At 34.6% G+C, this 16,386-nt stretch overlaps 1 pseudogene; it reads right to left on the bottom strand.

Moving 5' to 3' along the window:
* Positions 1-272: 272 nt before the first annotated feature.
* Positions 273-15,852, bottom strand: LOC132606956 (small ribosomal subunit protein uS11y-like; annotated as a pseudogene).
* Between the last annotated feature and the right edge of the window lie 534 nt (positions 15,853-16,386).

Genomic DNA, 16,386 nt, shown 5'->3' with positions numbered 1-16,386 from the left:
AAAAAAAAAAGGTAAACGAAACTGAACCAACACAGACGTGTCGATTACACATTTATTGAACAGAAAAATGCAATTTGCTTCCAAATCTCTCACGTGTAGAGAGATATTTGAAGTCATTTATGTGTCCCGCAAAGAAAACAGATAAAATTCGAACCCCTTTAAAATGAACATAGTATAAACGAGAATTTTGAAACTACCTTTAATCGTTTTGACTCTAAAAATCAATAATGACGAGCTAGCGTAATCACAAATATCAAAAAGAGCTTTAAACAATTGGCATAAGAGATAAGTCCAAAACTGATTACCAGCTAAAAAAATTATAAATTCAAAGAGGGAATGAAATCAGAAAATTTTCTATTGAACAAGGATTGAGAAGTTCAAATATTCAGAACTAGAAACAAAACCATAGATATTCGATACAGAAGTAAGTCGAATTTTTGACCAAAATATTCTCCCAGTTGCAGCTTCATAGCCTCCTCCCTCTCCTACCACCCTTTCTATGAGTACTATCAGTGGGAATTCGAGTCACATCCTCTGGGATTAAAAAATTAGCAAGCTAAGAGTTACTTTCTGCTGTTATTAGGAGAAGGTAATGACCATACAATACCATAAGTTCAAAGCAAATAAAGCAGGCACTACTAGCATACATAAAACAAGCTATATCATAGATGAAATGTGAAGGAAATAAGTTAGGTCACCCGTGAGGTCAACCTTTAAACTAAAATTAAAAGGAGAAAGAAAAGATAAGACACAAATGTTAGTGATGGTCTGATAGAAGTGTCACATAAACCAGGGTTGTCTTGTTGAAATATGATTCTCTTTTTCCTCTAACCTTAAATTTTCATTTCTCAACCTACAGAATAAACATAACTCTTTCTCCTAAATACTTTTGTTAATGATTCTCGAAAAGGATGATAGCAATCCTCTACGAAACATTATGGTCATGGTTTCATAGAAAATCACTTCTCTAAAAGCATCGATCTATGTCCACTCCTATCTTTTTACTCGTAATGGTCAAGCCCCACTATTTCTCTTTCAAGTACCAATCTTCCATGAGAGTTCCAAAAAATTAGGATTTTGTAGTGACCCGATAGACAGGTTCACTCTATGGTAATAAATGCACAAGACACCATGCAGAAAACAATTCAGAGTGAAAAGAATTTACCATACTTCGGCATGCACAGAGTGAATAGCAAGTAAAAGTCACTTTCTAGATTCTAAGAGAGAATCCCATTTAAAAAGACACCTCTTGTTTTAAGTAACACACTTATTGCCAATAGTTTAGACAACGAAAATCTATTTAAACATGACACCCTTTTTTATCCCTGTAATATTATTTTATTTTATTTTCAAGGTTGATCCACACCGCTCGTGTGACCTTGATCCACAATTTATCTTCCAATAAATATATACATACATGCGTATAAGTTTGGAAAAATCGTTCTGGCCAGACAAGACGTGACCAAAATGGGGTCATTTAAGACAATGCACGTAGGTTATGGGGGTATTACGGACATTTCCTACCTTTTTTGCGTCAATTATGCCCTTCGTGAAAAAGTGAGATGCAAATTTTGAATTTCATTCTCTTTCTATCAAGTTAATGATGCTTTATGTTTCATAAGCATAAAAAAGTAAAAATATCTCTTCCTGACACACATCAATGAATGGGAGATGATGCTATATAGCCAGAATCGTGAGGACAAAAAAAGTAAAAAGTCTATATTATCCTTATTTATTTTTGGCTCCAAAAACTACTTTTATCCCTCCGAAAAAAGTAATAATTACTAGTATACATTAGCATGCTAATCTTTTATCTTCCCAATACATTGAACATTAAAGTTAAATTTATAATTACAATACCTTAATATTGAATTTAAATGAATATTAAATTTAGCTAAAAATTCTTGCTTGTAAGAGTTCCTGATGAAATGTTTAAAATTAATCTTAGTCAATTTAATTAATTACATTTCCTTAATTTACCTTACCAAAATTTTAAACACCAAACTTATTATTACATTTCCTAAATTTATCTTACCAAAATTTTGAATACCAAACTTAATTTTATGAATACCATAATTTATAAAACTAAGTTTGGTATTCAAAATTTTGGTAAGATAAATTAAAGAAATGCAATAATAAGTTTGGTAACATAAACGAATATACTAATAAACTGCCTATATCAATTAATTAGATTATTACGAAGTAGAAAAAGATAATGTCGAATAAAAAAGGGAATCAAAATCCAGCATAGATGTAATATAAGGTTAAGAATAATTTAATTTGCATATATTATTTTTTAATTAAATTAGTATTTATTAAAGTCGATTGACATAATTCTTAACATAAGTAAAGCAAAACTTCAAATATGAGATGGCTAATCATTCAGGTTTTGAATATATAAGGGTGTATATTAACAGAGTCAATTATTTACTTTTAAAGTATAGCATCATATATTCGTAATGCAAGAGAGCCAGTTCCTCAACTTTAAAATATATAGGAAAGTCAATTCATCAAAAATATATATAGGAAAGTCAATGCAATTTTTTTTTTGAGAATGATTATAATATTTTTTGTAGAATGAGGAAAGTCTATGCAAAAATGTGAGTTATAAGTTAATTGTTTATTGTTAAAATGTATAGATGATGTGCGTATACAATGCGCAGGAGTTAGTTTAAAATATATATATGATGTGTATTATATATATTTCATACTGCAATATTATCATAATTCGAATTAGTATAAAAAAAAATCAATAGTTCAATTTCAATACTTTAGTTGTTTAATTAAATTTTAAACATTTCATTAGAAACTCTTACATATAATTCGATATAATTTAAATTTAATATTCATTCAAAATTAATTCATATGATTCAATATTATGGTATTTGTGGTTATAAATTTAATATAAATATTTAATGTATTGGGAAGATAAAAAGATTAGCATGCTAACATATAATTATTACTTTTTCAAAGGGAAACTCATTGAAGGGAAAAGAGTAGTATTTGGAGCCAAAAGTAAATAAGTATAGCATAGTATAAACTTTTCACCTTTTTTGTCCACATGATTCGGGCTATTTAGCATCTCACTATAAGTTTTACTAACCTACTACATGGATGTTGGGTAAAAACTTACTCACAGGCCGCAACCGGTGTTTACATCAAGCCAATAGATGCATGACATGTATTTGTATATAGATTTTTAGCACTTAACCATGGTTAATTAACATGTATTCTCACCTCATTAATTCACTTAACTATACTTAAAAAAAATTAGATAAGTTAACTATAGTAAATTTATATGGTTTGATGTAAACATTCGGTGCCGGTAAGTAATTACTTGGTTGTTGTAGGTTAGCACTTAGCATTGTACTCATTTCTTATTTCACTTTTACCTTTTATCATATCATTTTATTACTTCAAGGTTATATTTGTATATTTATCCTAACCCATCTCCTTCTCTCTTTGTCAGTTCCTGTCTCTTTGATCTTACTATCTCAATGTATCGTGAGAACCTTTTCTGGCGAAATCATATTCTAAATAAGTCCTAAGGATAACAATCATTATCAGCATTCTTATACCACCTCCCTTAGCCCATCTCTCAAATCATAGAATCAGCACTTGGGGTGAATTTTTGGTCAAACCCACTGCAAGACACGTGTTTTCTATGTCTCTTGTAGCAGCTCATACTGCCACTAAAATATATTCTTGTAAGCTGAAATGTAAATTGGAACATGGCCAAGTGTGCTTTCATGGTTTTAGAGAGAGAAAGAAGAGGGCGGGATGGAATATGGATCCTATGGCAATTTGTGAAGGAATATTGTATTTTGGGTTCTATTATTTCATGGCAAATCGCAAACAAATACGCCTGCATTTGCACCTCTGGAAATTACATGGGCTGGGCTCATCAACAGAGAGAGGGGTGTGTGGGAAGGGGGGGGGGGGGGGGGGGGGGGTGAAAGAGAAAAGGGGATTGAGGGCAGACCATACAGTTATATAAAACTATTTGTGAAAAGACCAAAAACACTTTAATGTGTTGGCATAACAATGAGATATTAGAGGTAAAATAGAAAATAAAAATTTAGATATAGCGTTAACCTACTGCAACCATGTAGGTATAGGGTCTTGCTAACCTAATACATGGCTATAATAGGTTAGCACTATACCCGCTTTTTATTTTTCTTATATGCCCCTAACACTTTTTTTTTTTTTTTGATGATGTAAGTGTTTTATAATCACAAAGGCATCCAGGGGATGCATAGTTACAAAAGAGGAGGAAATATCAGCTCATACAAAGATAACAAAAAACCTATTGTAAGTCTAGAGAGCTGGCAAATCCAAGAATCTATCATAAGACTAAGGAGCTAATAAAATCCAAAAAAGAGTCTGGGTTGTAAGCAGGGGTAAAATTAATCCAGCTAAAAAGAGTAGTCAGGCATCTGGCCTTGAGATTTGAGCTGGCAGTTACAATACCATGAAAACATCTTTGGTTCCTTTCCAACCATAAGCACCACAAAATGCAAGCAGGGACCATAGACCAGATTCTTCTGATGACCTTCCCAACTTTCCAAGAACTCCAACAGACAAAAACTTCCCTGACAGTGTGCGGTATAACCCATTGCAAACCAAACAAAGTGAGGAACATATTCCACACATCTGTAGCAACTGGACAGTGTAAGAATAGGTGGTTAATGGTTTCAGAGGTGCAATGGCACATGTAACATCTATTAGCAAGATGAAATTTCCTTTTCATGAGGTTGTCCAGAGTTAAACAAGCCCTTTTTAGAGCGACCCAGCAGAAACAGGAGACTTTAGGCGGTAAGTTGATTTTCCAAATCAGCTTCCAAGGCCATTGATCAATCAGGTCCTTGTTGGAGGTCAGAAGCAGGTAGCCTTCTTTGACAAAATAAGAACCGTCCTTGTTACTGCCCCACTTAAGCCTGTCATTTTTCTGAGTGAGAATTGGGCTGTTCTGTAGACACCCAATCAATGCTATCATGTCCTCTATTTCCCAGTCATTTAGGTGTCTCCTTAGGTGCAAATTCCATGAGTTGTCCTCCCAGTTCTGAGCAATTGTTGAATCTGGGTTAGTTGTTATAAGGAACAGCCTGGGAAAAGCATCCTTAAGAGTAATAGAGCCAAGCCATTTGTCTTTCCAGAATAGAATATGAGCCCCATTTCCCACTTGGAAGGAAGTGTTGAGAAAGAACTCATCCCACAATCTCCTGATATCTTTCCATAAACCAGTTCCATAAGGAGTTAAGATTGGGTTGGAGCACCAATGGCTAGTGCTACCATATTTAGCTTGGATAATCTCCTTCCAAAGACCAGCATCATCTTGGTTAAACCTCCAGTGCCACTTCATTAACATACATTTGTTGTGTAATGCTAAATCCTTTATACCAAGACCACCTAGATGTTTTGGAAGAGTTACTTTGTCCCACTCGACTAGATGATACTTGTGATTTTCGCTATTACCTTCCCATAAAAAAGTCCTCCTTAGTTTGTCAAGTTGATATTGAACCTCTGATGGTATTGGGAACAGAGACATGAAGTAAGTAGGAATACTATCCAAGACACTATTGATGAGTGTTACTCTGCCGCCAAGAGAAAGGTACTGTTGTTGCCAAGAGGCCAATCTTTTCTCAAACTTTTCAATGACCACATTCCAAATCTCCATTGATCTGTGACTAGCTCCCAAGGGGAGTCCTAGATATGTGGTGGGGAAAGTGCCAATGCTACAATACATGATGCTGGCCAGAAACTCTAAATTTGGAACCATATTAACAGGGTAAATAATGCTTTTAGTCATGTTAATGTGGAGCCCTGATAAGGCTTCAAAGATCATAAGGGTGAGGTTGAGATACCTCACTTGAGACTCCTCAGCACCACAAAAAATAAGGGTGTCATCAGCAAAGAGAAGATGAGAAACAGGAACGGTAAGACCAGGTCTGTTACCCACTTCAAAACCACCAATCCACTGCAATTGCTTTGCCTTTTCCAACATGTTACTGAGACCCTCCATGGCCAAAATGAAGAGAAAGGGAGATAGGGGGTCACCTTGCCTTATCCCTCTCTTAGGGGAGAAGAACCCTACAGGACTTCTGTTGACCAAAACAGAAAATTTAACTGTAGAAAAGCTGTATTTAATCCATTTGATCCATTTCTCACCAAACCCCATTTGCCTTAGAATAGAAGTGAGATACTGCCAGTTGAGTTTGTCAAAAGCCTTCTCTATATCCAACTTGAATAAGAGACCAGGGGCATCACTTTTTTGTCTCCAATCCAAGACTTCATTTGCTATAAGAGCTGCATCAGTGATCTGTCTGCCTCTTATAAAAGCATTTTGATAACCTGAGACCAATCTCCCAATCACTTTTTTCAATCTTTCAGTCAGCACCTTTGCCACCAACTTGTAGACACTACCAATAAGACTGATAGGCCTAAAGTCTTTAATTTCTATAGCACCTTTCTTTTTAGGGATAAGGGCAATAAAAGAAGCATTGAAGGATTTTACCATGTGGCAATTGCTGTGAAAATGATGAAAAGTTCCCATAAGGTCCTGTTTAATAATGTCCCAGCAGTTCTGATAGAAGGCCATTGTGAAGCCATCTGGTCCTGGGCTCTTGTCAGGGGCACAAGAGTTTAAAGCACTCAACACTTCCTCTTCTTCAAAAGGTTGTTCAAGAGCATCCCTATCGTCACCAAGAAGAAAAATACGTTTCAAGTGAAAAATCCAAAAGGAAATTCTAGAACAGTACATAAATTTGCAACAAGCAGTTGAAGTATCATAAGAGAAGGAGATGGTACTTGTTGGTTGAACTACTCATTTATTATTCAGCAAAAATACTTAAAATGAGTTAATTGTTTTTTATTTTCATTAAATCTGGAAAAAGTTTATATTTTATCAAAAAAGACAACGGAAAAGAATATAGAAAAATAGCTTCACTTTGGGCAAATGAGCAACTTTGTATACTCGATAATCATTACTTAGCTATTTGTTGGTATACAACCATTATGAAAAGTAAAATGTCGAGAGATTATGTAGTCTTTACCAAATGCTCATGAAAGAGTCTGTTCTTCAACAAAACAAATGTGGTGGTTCTTTCTGTGGAACATAACCAACCAACCCTGTTAAACAGTAAAATTGTGTCGTGAGAAAAAAGGAGCGCCAAAAAAACTTGACAAACTTGTTATAGCATTACTCTACCAAGTCTTAATGAAAATTTACCTAAAGTGCAGCCCGTGGATTTTGACTTGATATACCACAGCAATGTTCTATCATGAAAAAGACATAAATCTCACGATTAAACCATATCTTGCAAGGAATATAGAATTTTTTTATTTGATGAAGAATTAGGAAAACAACAATTCGTTTCAAGTGGACAAGCAAAATGCTGAAAGCATAGCACAGATGCAATTAACTGATAATTTTGCATTTTCATATGTCAAAATATTTGCAAGAAAAAGGATTAAATTAATATAAAGCCTCCTTTCTGGATCTCCTAAAACTATACTCCCTCCGGTCCAAAATAATTGAGAATTTAGCCTCTAAAAATTGGTCCAAAATAATTGAGGTTTTAGTCTATCAAGAAGGTATTTTATTCTTCTTCCAAATTTACCCTTGACAAATTCTTAATTAAATGAGCAAATTCAGTGCTTGTTATATTTTCAAAGCTCCTACAATTAAATAAGGGTATTTTAGTCAATACATCTCTTACTTTTTAGGAGTAAGTGAATTACTTAATCCATGTGACCAAGTCTAAAACCTCAATTATTTTGGACCGGAGGGAGTAGTAATATGTACTTGTATGGGAAATGAAAAGTTTAGAAAACAACAAACCGGAGATGGAGAATGGAAAAGAGTAACCCGTGGAAAATAACGATTACAACATCAGACTCACAAAGTGAAAGGGAAACAGAGACTTAAGTACCTAAGTTCTGAATTCTCCTCCCACCTACTTCAATTTTTGGAATATGGGAAATGTTGGACCACTGGGAGTTTGGGCCACTCCGATTGCTGCAACTTTCTAACTCTGGGCAGCCCACAATTACCAGGCGCTTTAATTTGGTGAGGCATCGCATGGCATCACTGGATGGCTGATGCATACAAGTGTAAGAAGTTTGAAGTGGTTAAAGGTACTACCTCGTACTTTCCGGGGCATTGTCCCTAGAAGCTCCATCATTAGTGCTAAGTGATGCTGCCAACCCAAGAAAGTTTTCAGTAAGTATATGTTAATTTAAGTAGTAAACCACAATAACAATTCTTGGCAAACGACAGCAACTGAAAAGAACCATAGCGAGCTTATATCCAGGATTAAGAAACTAGAAATTCATCATAAAAAGGAAATAAGTTATGAGTTGGACCAAATAAAGATCATCTCAGCAGCTGGTCAAGTTCTTGTTCTGATCCCAAGTATTGCAATTTGAAGAAACAGTCTATTAAGAGATAACATGCTCTTTTTTTTTTTTTTTTTTTTTTTTTTTTTTTCTTTTTTTTTTTTTTTTTTTGGAGATAACATACTCTATTTATTGAGCGAGTTAAGAGATAACACGGTTACCCCTTTAAAATGATAAATTCAGGCAGCAAGTTAAGAGATAACACAGTCTATTTGTTGAACTCGTGTTTCCTCTTTGACAACTTTAAGTATTTTTTAATATCACCAATTATGAAAAACAAAACACATGCACTTAACTTCTCTCTTCTATCCCTTTTCCCATATGAGTGAAGAAGACACCTATAGCCCTCAATATATATTGAATTTTCTAAACATTGACAAAAATATGAATCCAATATTATCAAGCTTCTCTGTATTCATTTGCTACATTTCAAATAAACATCCACTTAAAGACAATGAAAGAGAGACGGAACAAAAGTGATGATTATCCACATTTTAAATAAAAATAGATAAGACAAGTCAAAAGAGAAGAGCTACTCAAAGCAGTGCAGAAAAAAGTAAAAGCAGAACTTTGACATATTGCTCATGATAGTACGTACCTTTACGTAAATGAGATATTATATGTAATCATTCAAACGAATAGCAAAGACATAATTTCTCTATATTTTGCTCTTATTTTATCAATTTGTTACCCAAAAATTGAATATCCAAAAGATTAAATTGTCTAAGTAATTTGAGCTTGATGTGGATTTGTGAAGAGAAAAAGGAACGGGTTGTTCTATATACTGAATTCCAGAAAGACGATAAGGGATGCAATAAGATCACCAGATGATCGCTAGAACTCTAGATATTTAAATCACTTTTGACAAGGCTCCAAGAAGTATTATAAAGCACAGACAAACAGAAGACTCTAAGCTAACTGTTGAACCCAACATATCTTCCCTCACCCTTACCTCCACAAATGCAGCTATCAGAACAAAGATTTATCTTGTTCCAATAATAATAGAACCACCATCAGATTTTCTTAAAGCATATTAATTTTTTCAAATCATCTTTTATTACTTGAACTGCTGAGTTGACCAGACTAGATGCATAAAAGTGATCATATGTTTGGTAATAGAAGAGCAAAAGTCAACAGGACATCACAAACATAACAAAAACTAGATGAGGCATCAAGTGCATATTAGACCACCTTGTTCATACAAATAATTACTGGCTTGTGCAAACACCTAATGCAATGTTAGTCAAATGCGTAAAGCTCAAACTGCCATAGATCATATTGAGTTATGCTGCATTTGTGAAAGAATCACGTGAAAAAATTAATATAAGTGAGAAACTCAGTAAAGCTCACAGAACTGCTATATACCTTACCCAACTCAAAAGGACACATAAAAGTGAATATGTAAGTCCATAGCAAATTATCTTCCACAAGGATTAAGCAAATCTGTATGGGCAGTGCCTGTAAGCTAAAGTAGCTGGACAGCTTTTAACCCATTTTTAGCCATAAGATAGTTAATCTGCCATATCTTTTAAAATAATCAGATGAACTACATGCAAACAAGTATCTCTAGACTAGACTGCTAGTACATCCTTCCTTATCAAAAAAATTTTTTCTCCATAAGAAACTTCAAAAAGGGTTAAACGAAATTGAGCTCCAGCCCTCCCATGCAATTTAACTCCATATCAATGTGCTTGCTGTAATTTAAACATAAAATGACCAAGTATCAGGACAATACATAGTCCTTTTGAAACATATAAACAGGCATAAAAAGGAAAAACACATAATATAACTGTGGAGGAGTTGCATTTACAATATCATACCTCATCTCTGTCAAAGTTGTCACCACTGTGAGGATCGAACAACACATCACCAGTCGCAAGCTCAAAGCAAATACAAGCAAAGGACCAAAGATCTAATGAGGTTGAATATTCAGACCCAACGATGACTTTAAGGCACCGATACTGCTTCATCTGAATATTATCCGTGAACTGTTTGTATGTCCAACATGCATTCCCAAAATCAACCAATTTGCACTTTAGGTCAACAGACTCCAACACCTTCCTCCTTCTAGAACCGCTCCCTCTCGTAGGAGCCACGTGTTCTTTCCCACTGGCTGTTGCAGTATCAGTGCTAGACAAACTATTAACATTCGCAAAAACTTGAGCTTCTTCTTTGGGATTTTTTCTGATCTTCTTCTTTTGGTTATTAGTTAAATTCCCGTAGAACTTTACACGGCTCTTCACAGTCCCGAACTCGAGTGAAGCCATGTCTGTATCACTAGGAAGAATAAGAGGTGCTCCTGATTTTCTGGGATCTTTAGACGGATCGATCGTGGAACAGAGTAGCATGTTTTCAGGTTTCACATCAGTGTATATGATGGAAAGCTGTCTATGCAAATAATTCAACAAAAAGACGAAGTCCTCCCCCTAATGTATTCTTAAGGTACTTAAGGGCGAAAAAAGTGAGAACAATGGGGTATATATATATATCATACAAATGAATAAAATAAAATAGAAAAACGAAAGGAAAGACACAACTGTTGGCAATGGATATGTCACTTAAAAGAATTCTTGTTTAAACAGGATTGTTTTTATCCTCTTAACCGTGGCTTTTCCGTCTTCTAAATAAAGAACAAAAACAATCTTCATCCTAAATTCTTTTGTGAATGATCCTTGAGAAGAACGCTAGCAGTCATCTACGAAACATTGGAACCTCTAAATTGGACGCGATTTTAGAGTGTGAATCTTTACAATGTAGTTTGTGTTTAGACATGATTACATTTTTTACTAGTGAAACAAACACTAGGAATCTTCAGAACTGTGTGCTCTTAATGTCAGGGGTTGGCCTGGTGGTAATTGGCTTGAGCCTTGGGGTTTGCTCCCTTTCAAGGTCTCAAGTTCGAAACCCACTGGGTGCAAACAATTTCTGAGGGCCATCGGACTGGGGTAAAACCCTGAATTACCCGTGGTGCACTTGCAGGAAACTCCTTGCCGAGGGCCTGTGCACCCCCGGGATTAGTCGGGGCTCAAAGAGACCCGGACACCCGGTGTTCAATCAAAAAAAATGTTTTCCTTTATTAGCATCAGAGACTGAGATTCTATTTTGTTTTCTGATCTGCAACTACGAAAAGAAAAGAAAAAATTGTGAAAAGAAATGTTTTAAGTCTGTCGTTTTGTCTCTTTTATGTTAAAACTATGAAAAGGATCTTTCAAGATGAATTATTGTTACAATCAAATTTCACAAAAATAAAGGCATGTTGTTCTCGAATAAGAAGAGTGCAATAATAAACGTAAAAAACAATTCTGTCAGAAGATGTATCGTCAGGAGAACTAAAACAGACATTGAATTGCTATTCAACTGTATATTCCCAGGGGTGGTAAAACTGCATGACATTCTGTTCCCATGTGTCAAACATTAAGAATAGATGCATTTTCACATGTTTCTATGTGTCAAAGTAATTGAATTGTGAGTCTTATTCATTTATTAATCGTAAATGTAATTATGGTGGCTATGGGGTCACCCCGAATCCTAGTTTCTTTGAAATCTCCTGGTTAAAGACTAGAACTTGAAAGAAAATTAATGGAGTTCGACCATTGAGAGTAAAAAGGTATAAGTGGATCATCAATGGATTCTTGGAGAGAAAAGAAATCCTTCGTGAAATCATGACAGCAAAACAGAAGACATGACATGCTGCAAATTGAGGATAAAAGACCACATACAATTGATAAAGTGGGAAAATCAAATGTTAAACAACTTTACGTACCTATACGTCCAATTTTCATTCCAGGTCGTGCAAGAGCTCTGAGAGCAGACTGGGCACCAGGACCAGGAGTTTTAGTCTTGTTGCCTCCAGTAGCCCGAAGCTTAATGTGAAGAGCATTAATTCTGAGTTCCTGTTGATCAATCATTGTTAATGACTATTTATAATGGTCCACAAGTAAATAACAAAATTGAAATTGCATATACTAGATGTGTTCATGGTTCGGTTTGGGTCGGTTATTGGTTAAAACCATAACCAAACCAATTTAGTCGGTTTTTAAATGTCTAAAACCATAACCAAACCAAGTAAAATAATAACCACCGGTTTGGTTATTGTCGGTTTGGTTCGGTTTGGTTCGGTTTATGACTAGCCGTGACAATTCAAATATTCTCTCTCTACATTCTTCAAATTTCTTATGAAGCTTTTTTTCCCTCATGGCCCACAAGGGTGAACTTTGCTGCATATTGAGGGAAAGACACGTTGTTGGCAAATCAGGTGGACCAAACTTGCAACGCAGTTTAGATTCAAAAGAACAAGTCAAACAGAGGTTTCAAAATACAAACAACCCTTATGCTTACGACTTATTAGAGTTGGGCTTGGATTGTTGGATATATTCTTTTAAGACATGGGCCTTAAAAATAAGTAGACCAAAATTAAATTAATAATTAAAAGGTATAAAATATCTTTAATTATTTATGAAAAGCTAATATTATACATATAAATAATTATAAATTTTATATATATAATTATCGGTTTGGTTCGGTTATTTATTCGGTTATTTTTTACCATAACCATAACCAAACCAAATATTATCGGTTTTTCAAATTTAAAACCAAACCAAACCAAACTAAACCAAATGTCGGTTATTTTATTCGGTTTGGTTAAATTTTCGGTTTGGTTTTGGTTTTAACCAAAACTGTGAACAGCCCTAATTAGAAGTATAAAAAATTGCTAGAAAGGTAAATGAAGAACTTCATAATTCAACAAATTCTGCATTCAGTCTTCATGTAACTAGAGATATGTTTAGTAAGTCTTTGAGACCTAGCTCCCCACCCACCCCTCAATCCCAAAATACAAAAGGAAGCACCTCTGGTATACATATCATCTAGTAAAATGATTACTTGATGACAAGCGAGACAAGACAATTTAACAGAAACAATAGGATCCCTGGCCAGCTGTTCTGCTTTTTGTATCTGCACCATAGCATCTTAGTACTGTGCTTCATTAATAAAATTACCTTGCTTATCAAAACAACGAGACAAGACAATAATTCAAGTTAAAGATTTAGAAATAGGAAAGCTTTCATGAGTGCGACCCATCAAATGCTCAAAACTGGTAGTATTACTTTCAGAAAAACACAAGTAGATTAATTTGGCAATTATTTTTCTGGTTAACAAGGCATTCATGGTTAATTCAGCATATTAAATCATAAGACCTGCACACCTAAGCAGTACTGCATCAAGCACAACTGATGCAACAAGTGACGGGAGTATAAGCACTCTTTTTAAATTGTAAGCTTCAGCTCAGACTCATCTCTGTATGATTACCATTTTTCGAAATAATCCTCATCCCAGGTCATGGACATATTATCTTCCGCTTGCCCAACAAACCGACCTATTAGGCAACATGAACACGGATGTTTTTTTTTTATGACATGACACTGATGGTTTCAAGTTTTCATTATGAAAAAGGAAAGAAAAGATTAACGTCAAACACGAACAATGCTGTACCTTGCATCTTTGTGACACATCTTGAGCTGCAAGCATGGCTGCATAGGGAGAAGATTCATCTGCCTGCCTTCACATTCATACCACCTACAGCCATAGACAGAAAATTAAGTTCTAAAACAAATATAATAGTCTCTGAAGAAGAAAAAAATGAGGATATGAGATATTACAGGTCAATAATAATCTAACGACCTATAACTCTATAGAGAGGGAGGAAAGAGCACGGGCATCCTTTTGCATTTCGCATCAAGTAGTAAAGGGATAATTACACTTTCAGTCCCTCAATTATTAGAAAGTTCTGATTTTGGTCCTTTAATTAGTTGGCTAAGCATATTTAACTTTCAATTAACTAAAATGGGAACTTGGGTTCCTTAATATGGGAAATATGTGATATCTAGATTATTTTTGAACTGCATTATTCTAGAATATAGAGTAGCAGTACAAATTTAACATTAACACCTCAACAATTGGATGATTTAGCACCTAAAAATTCATTAAATTTGTGGGGTTTCACAGTCAGAGGGATCAAAAGCGCAGATATCAACTAATTGAAGGGTAAATTTTTTTGATAAGGTAAGATTAAAATGAGGCTGCAGTGGTTCGAACTCGCGTCCTCTAGCTGAGCATCTAAGCGTCTGACGAGGTGAGCTGCGTAGCTCGCTATAAAGGTTAAACAACTAGACACCAATTAATTGAAGGGTAAATGTGCTTGATCAGAAATCACAAGGACGAAAATCAAAATTTTGTCAATATTTAAGGGACAAAAGTGCTAATTTCTCTAAGTTAATTAAAAAAAGATAATAGACAAAAACACACCTAAACTATAATTGTTTCGCGAGTTTCACACTATCAGTTGTTCCCTTTTCCTACCTAAACATCACCATCTATGTATCAAAAGTTAAAACAAACCTAGTTGAGTAGATGGCCATAGTTCAGGTAGGAAAAGGGAACAATGGATAGTTGGGGTATGAAACTCGCTAAAAAGCGATTGTTCATGTGTGTTTTGGACCATTAACTCTTAGTTAAATAATGAAATCAGAAATGCTACAAGACAACAAGAATATGAACCAATTAATTAAGAATTCAATAACAAAGAAATGTTACACTAGCCATACCAGTAATCCTGACCATTGTTTCTCTTATAGACAAATCAGTCACATGCTGCAATTATAACATAACAAGCTAAGCTATCATTAACAAAATACAAATTTTAACCGCAAATCACAATGAGCCAAAAAAAAAAAAAAAAACTCACAGTGAAGGTGTCATTGAATGAAGCAAAAATGTGGGCTGTTCCAAACACCAATTCACCTTCCCTTGTGGCTGGTCCAAGAGTAACTGTCTCTTGCTTGAGCTCCTTCACCTTTCTCCTACCCCACTGTTAACCAAATAAATCATCAGGTGAGCCACAAAAATTAACTTCACCAAAACTAAAAATTCAATTTGTTTGTCTTACTTTCTTTTTTAGTCTGTTTAAAAAAGAACGCCTATTTCCGTTTTGGACAACTGTATAATTTCAACTTTCCCCTGACATTATTAAGACCAATAAAATTAAAGGGCATTTTAGTACTAACGAGTATTTTTAGTTTGAGACCACACGATTTAAAAAAATTTCTTATTTTCTTAAAACTTCAGTGTGAAGTCAAAACGAGACAAATAAATTAAATCGAAGGGAGTGAACTACCATCAGGCCCATTTCTTAGAGTACCACAAATATTTTAATTTTTGCAAACAAAGGAAATTACCAGCACATTAGGAAAAAAAAATGTAATATGATGAAATTTGATGGGGAAATGAAAGGATGATGGGATTGACAGTCTACCATGGCTTTGTGCTACCTTAAGCTTCAAAACACCAATTGGTGAATTTTATTTATTTTTTGATTGATAAAAGAGCTTAAAGTATATCTGCCTGGTGTTTTATTACTACTAGGGTTTTGGGAGGAATTTGAGTGATAAGTGATTCCTCTTTTTTATTATTTTGACCGTGTAAGCTCCCCGTAGTTCGGATAAAGTGCATATAGACCCTATCATTGACTACACATTTGACCCAAAATTGCTCGTTAGACCCATATATGTTGGGGTTTCTTTGTGTTGTATGTATGTGACTATTGTAGAGGTAAATAAATATTCATCTACACATGATGTTTACCCATAATCAAACAATTTAAGTTTTAGTAGTTATTATTGTGAAAATATACATTACCAGACCATAGTTAAGCGAAATGTACAAGATATGTATCTTGCATTCATTAATTTGACGGATGCACTCCAAGCAGGTAAATTTTCACCCTTCCGGTAAACCCATTTTGTTGTCTGATTCCTTTATTATGTTCTAAACTAAGGGTTGGCAAATGGGTTAAATTTATGGTTATCTGCTGGGTTGGATACCTCATTTAAAATGAGTCTAATACGAGTCAACCTATATTGTCCACTTAAAATATGAATAACTTAATGGGTAAAATGAATAAAACCCACAATCTATAAGTGCTAAACTAGTTCC

The sequence above is a fragment of the Lycium barbarum genome, chromosome 8 (assembly GCF_019175385.1).
Source record: "Lycium barbarum isolate Lr01 chromosome 8, ASM1917538v2, whole genome shotgun sequence".
Taxonomy (NCBI): Eukaryota; Viridiplantae; Streptophyta; class Magnoliopsida; order Solanales; family Solanaceae; genus Lycium; species Lycium barbarum.
This window is presented reverse-complemented; position numbering and strand designations above follow the sequence as displayed.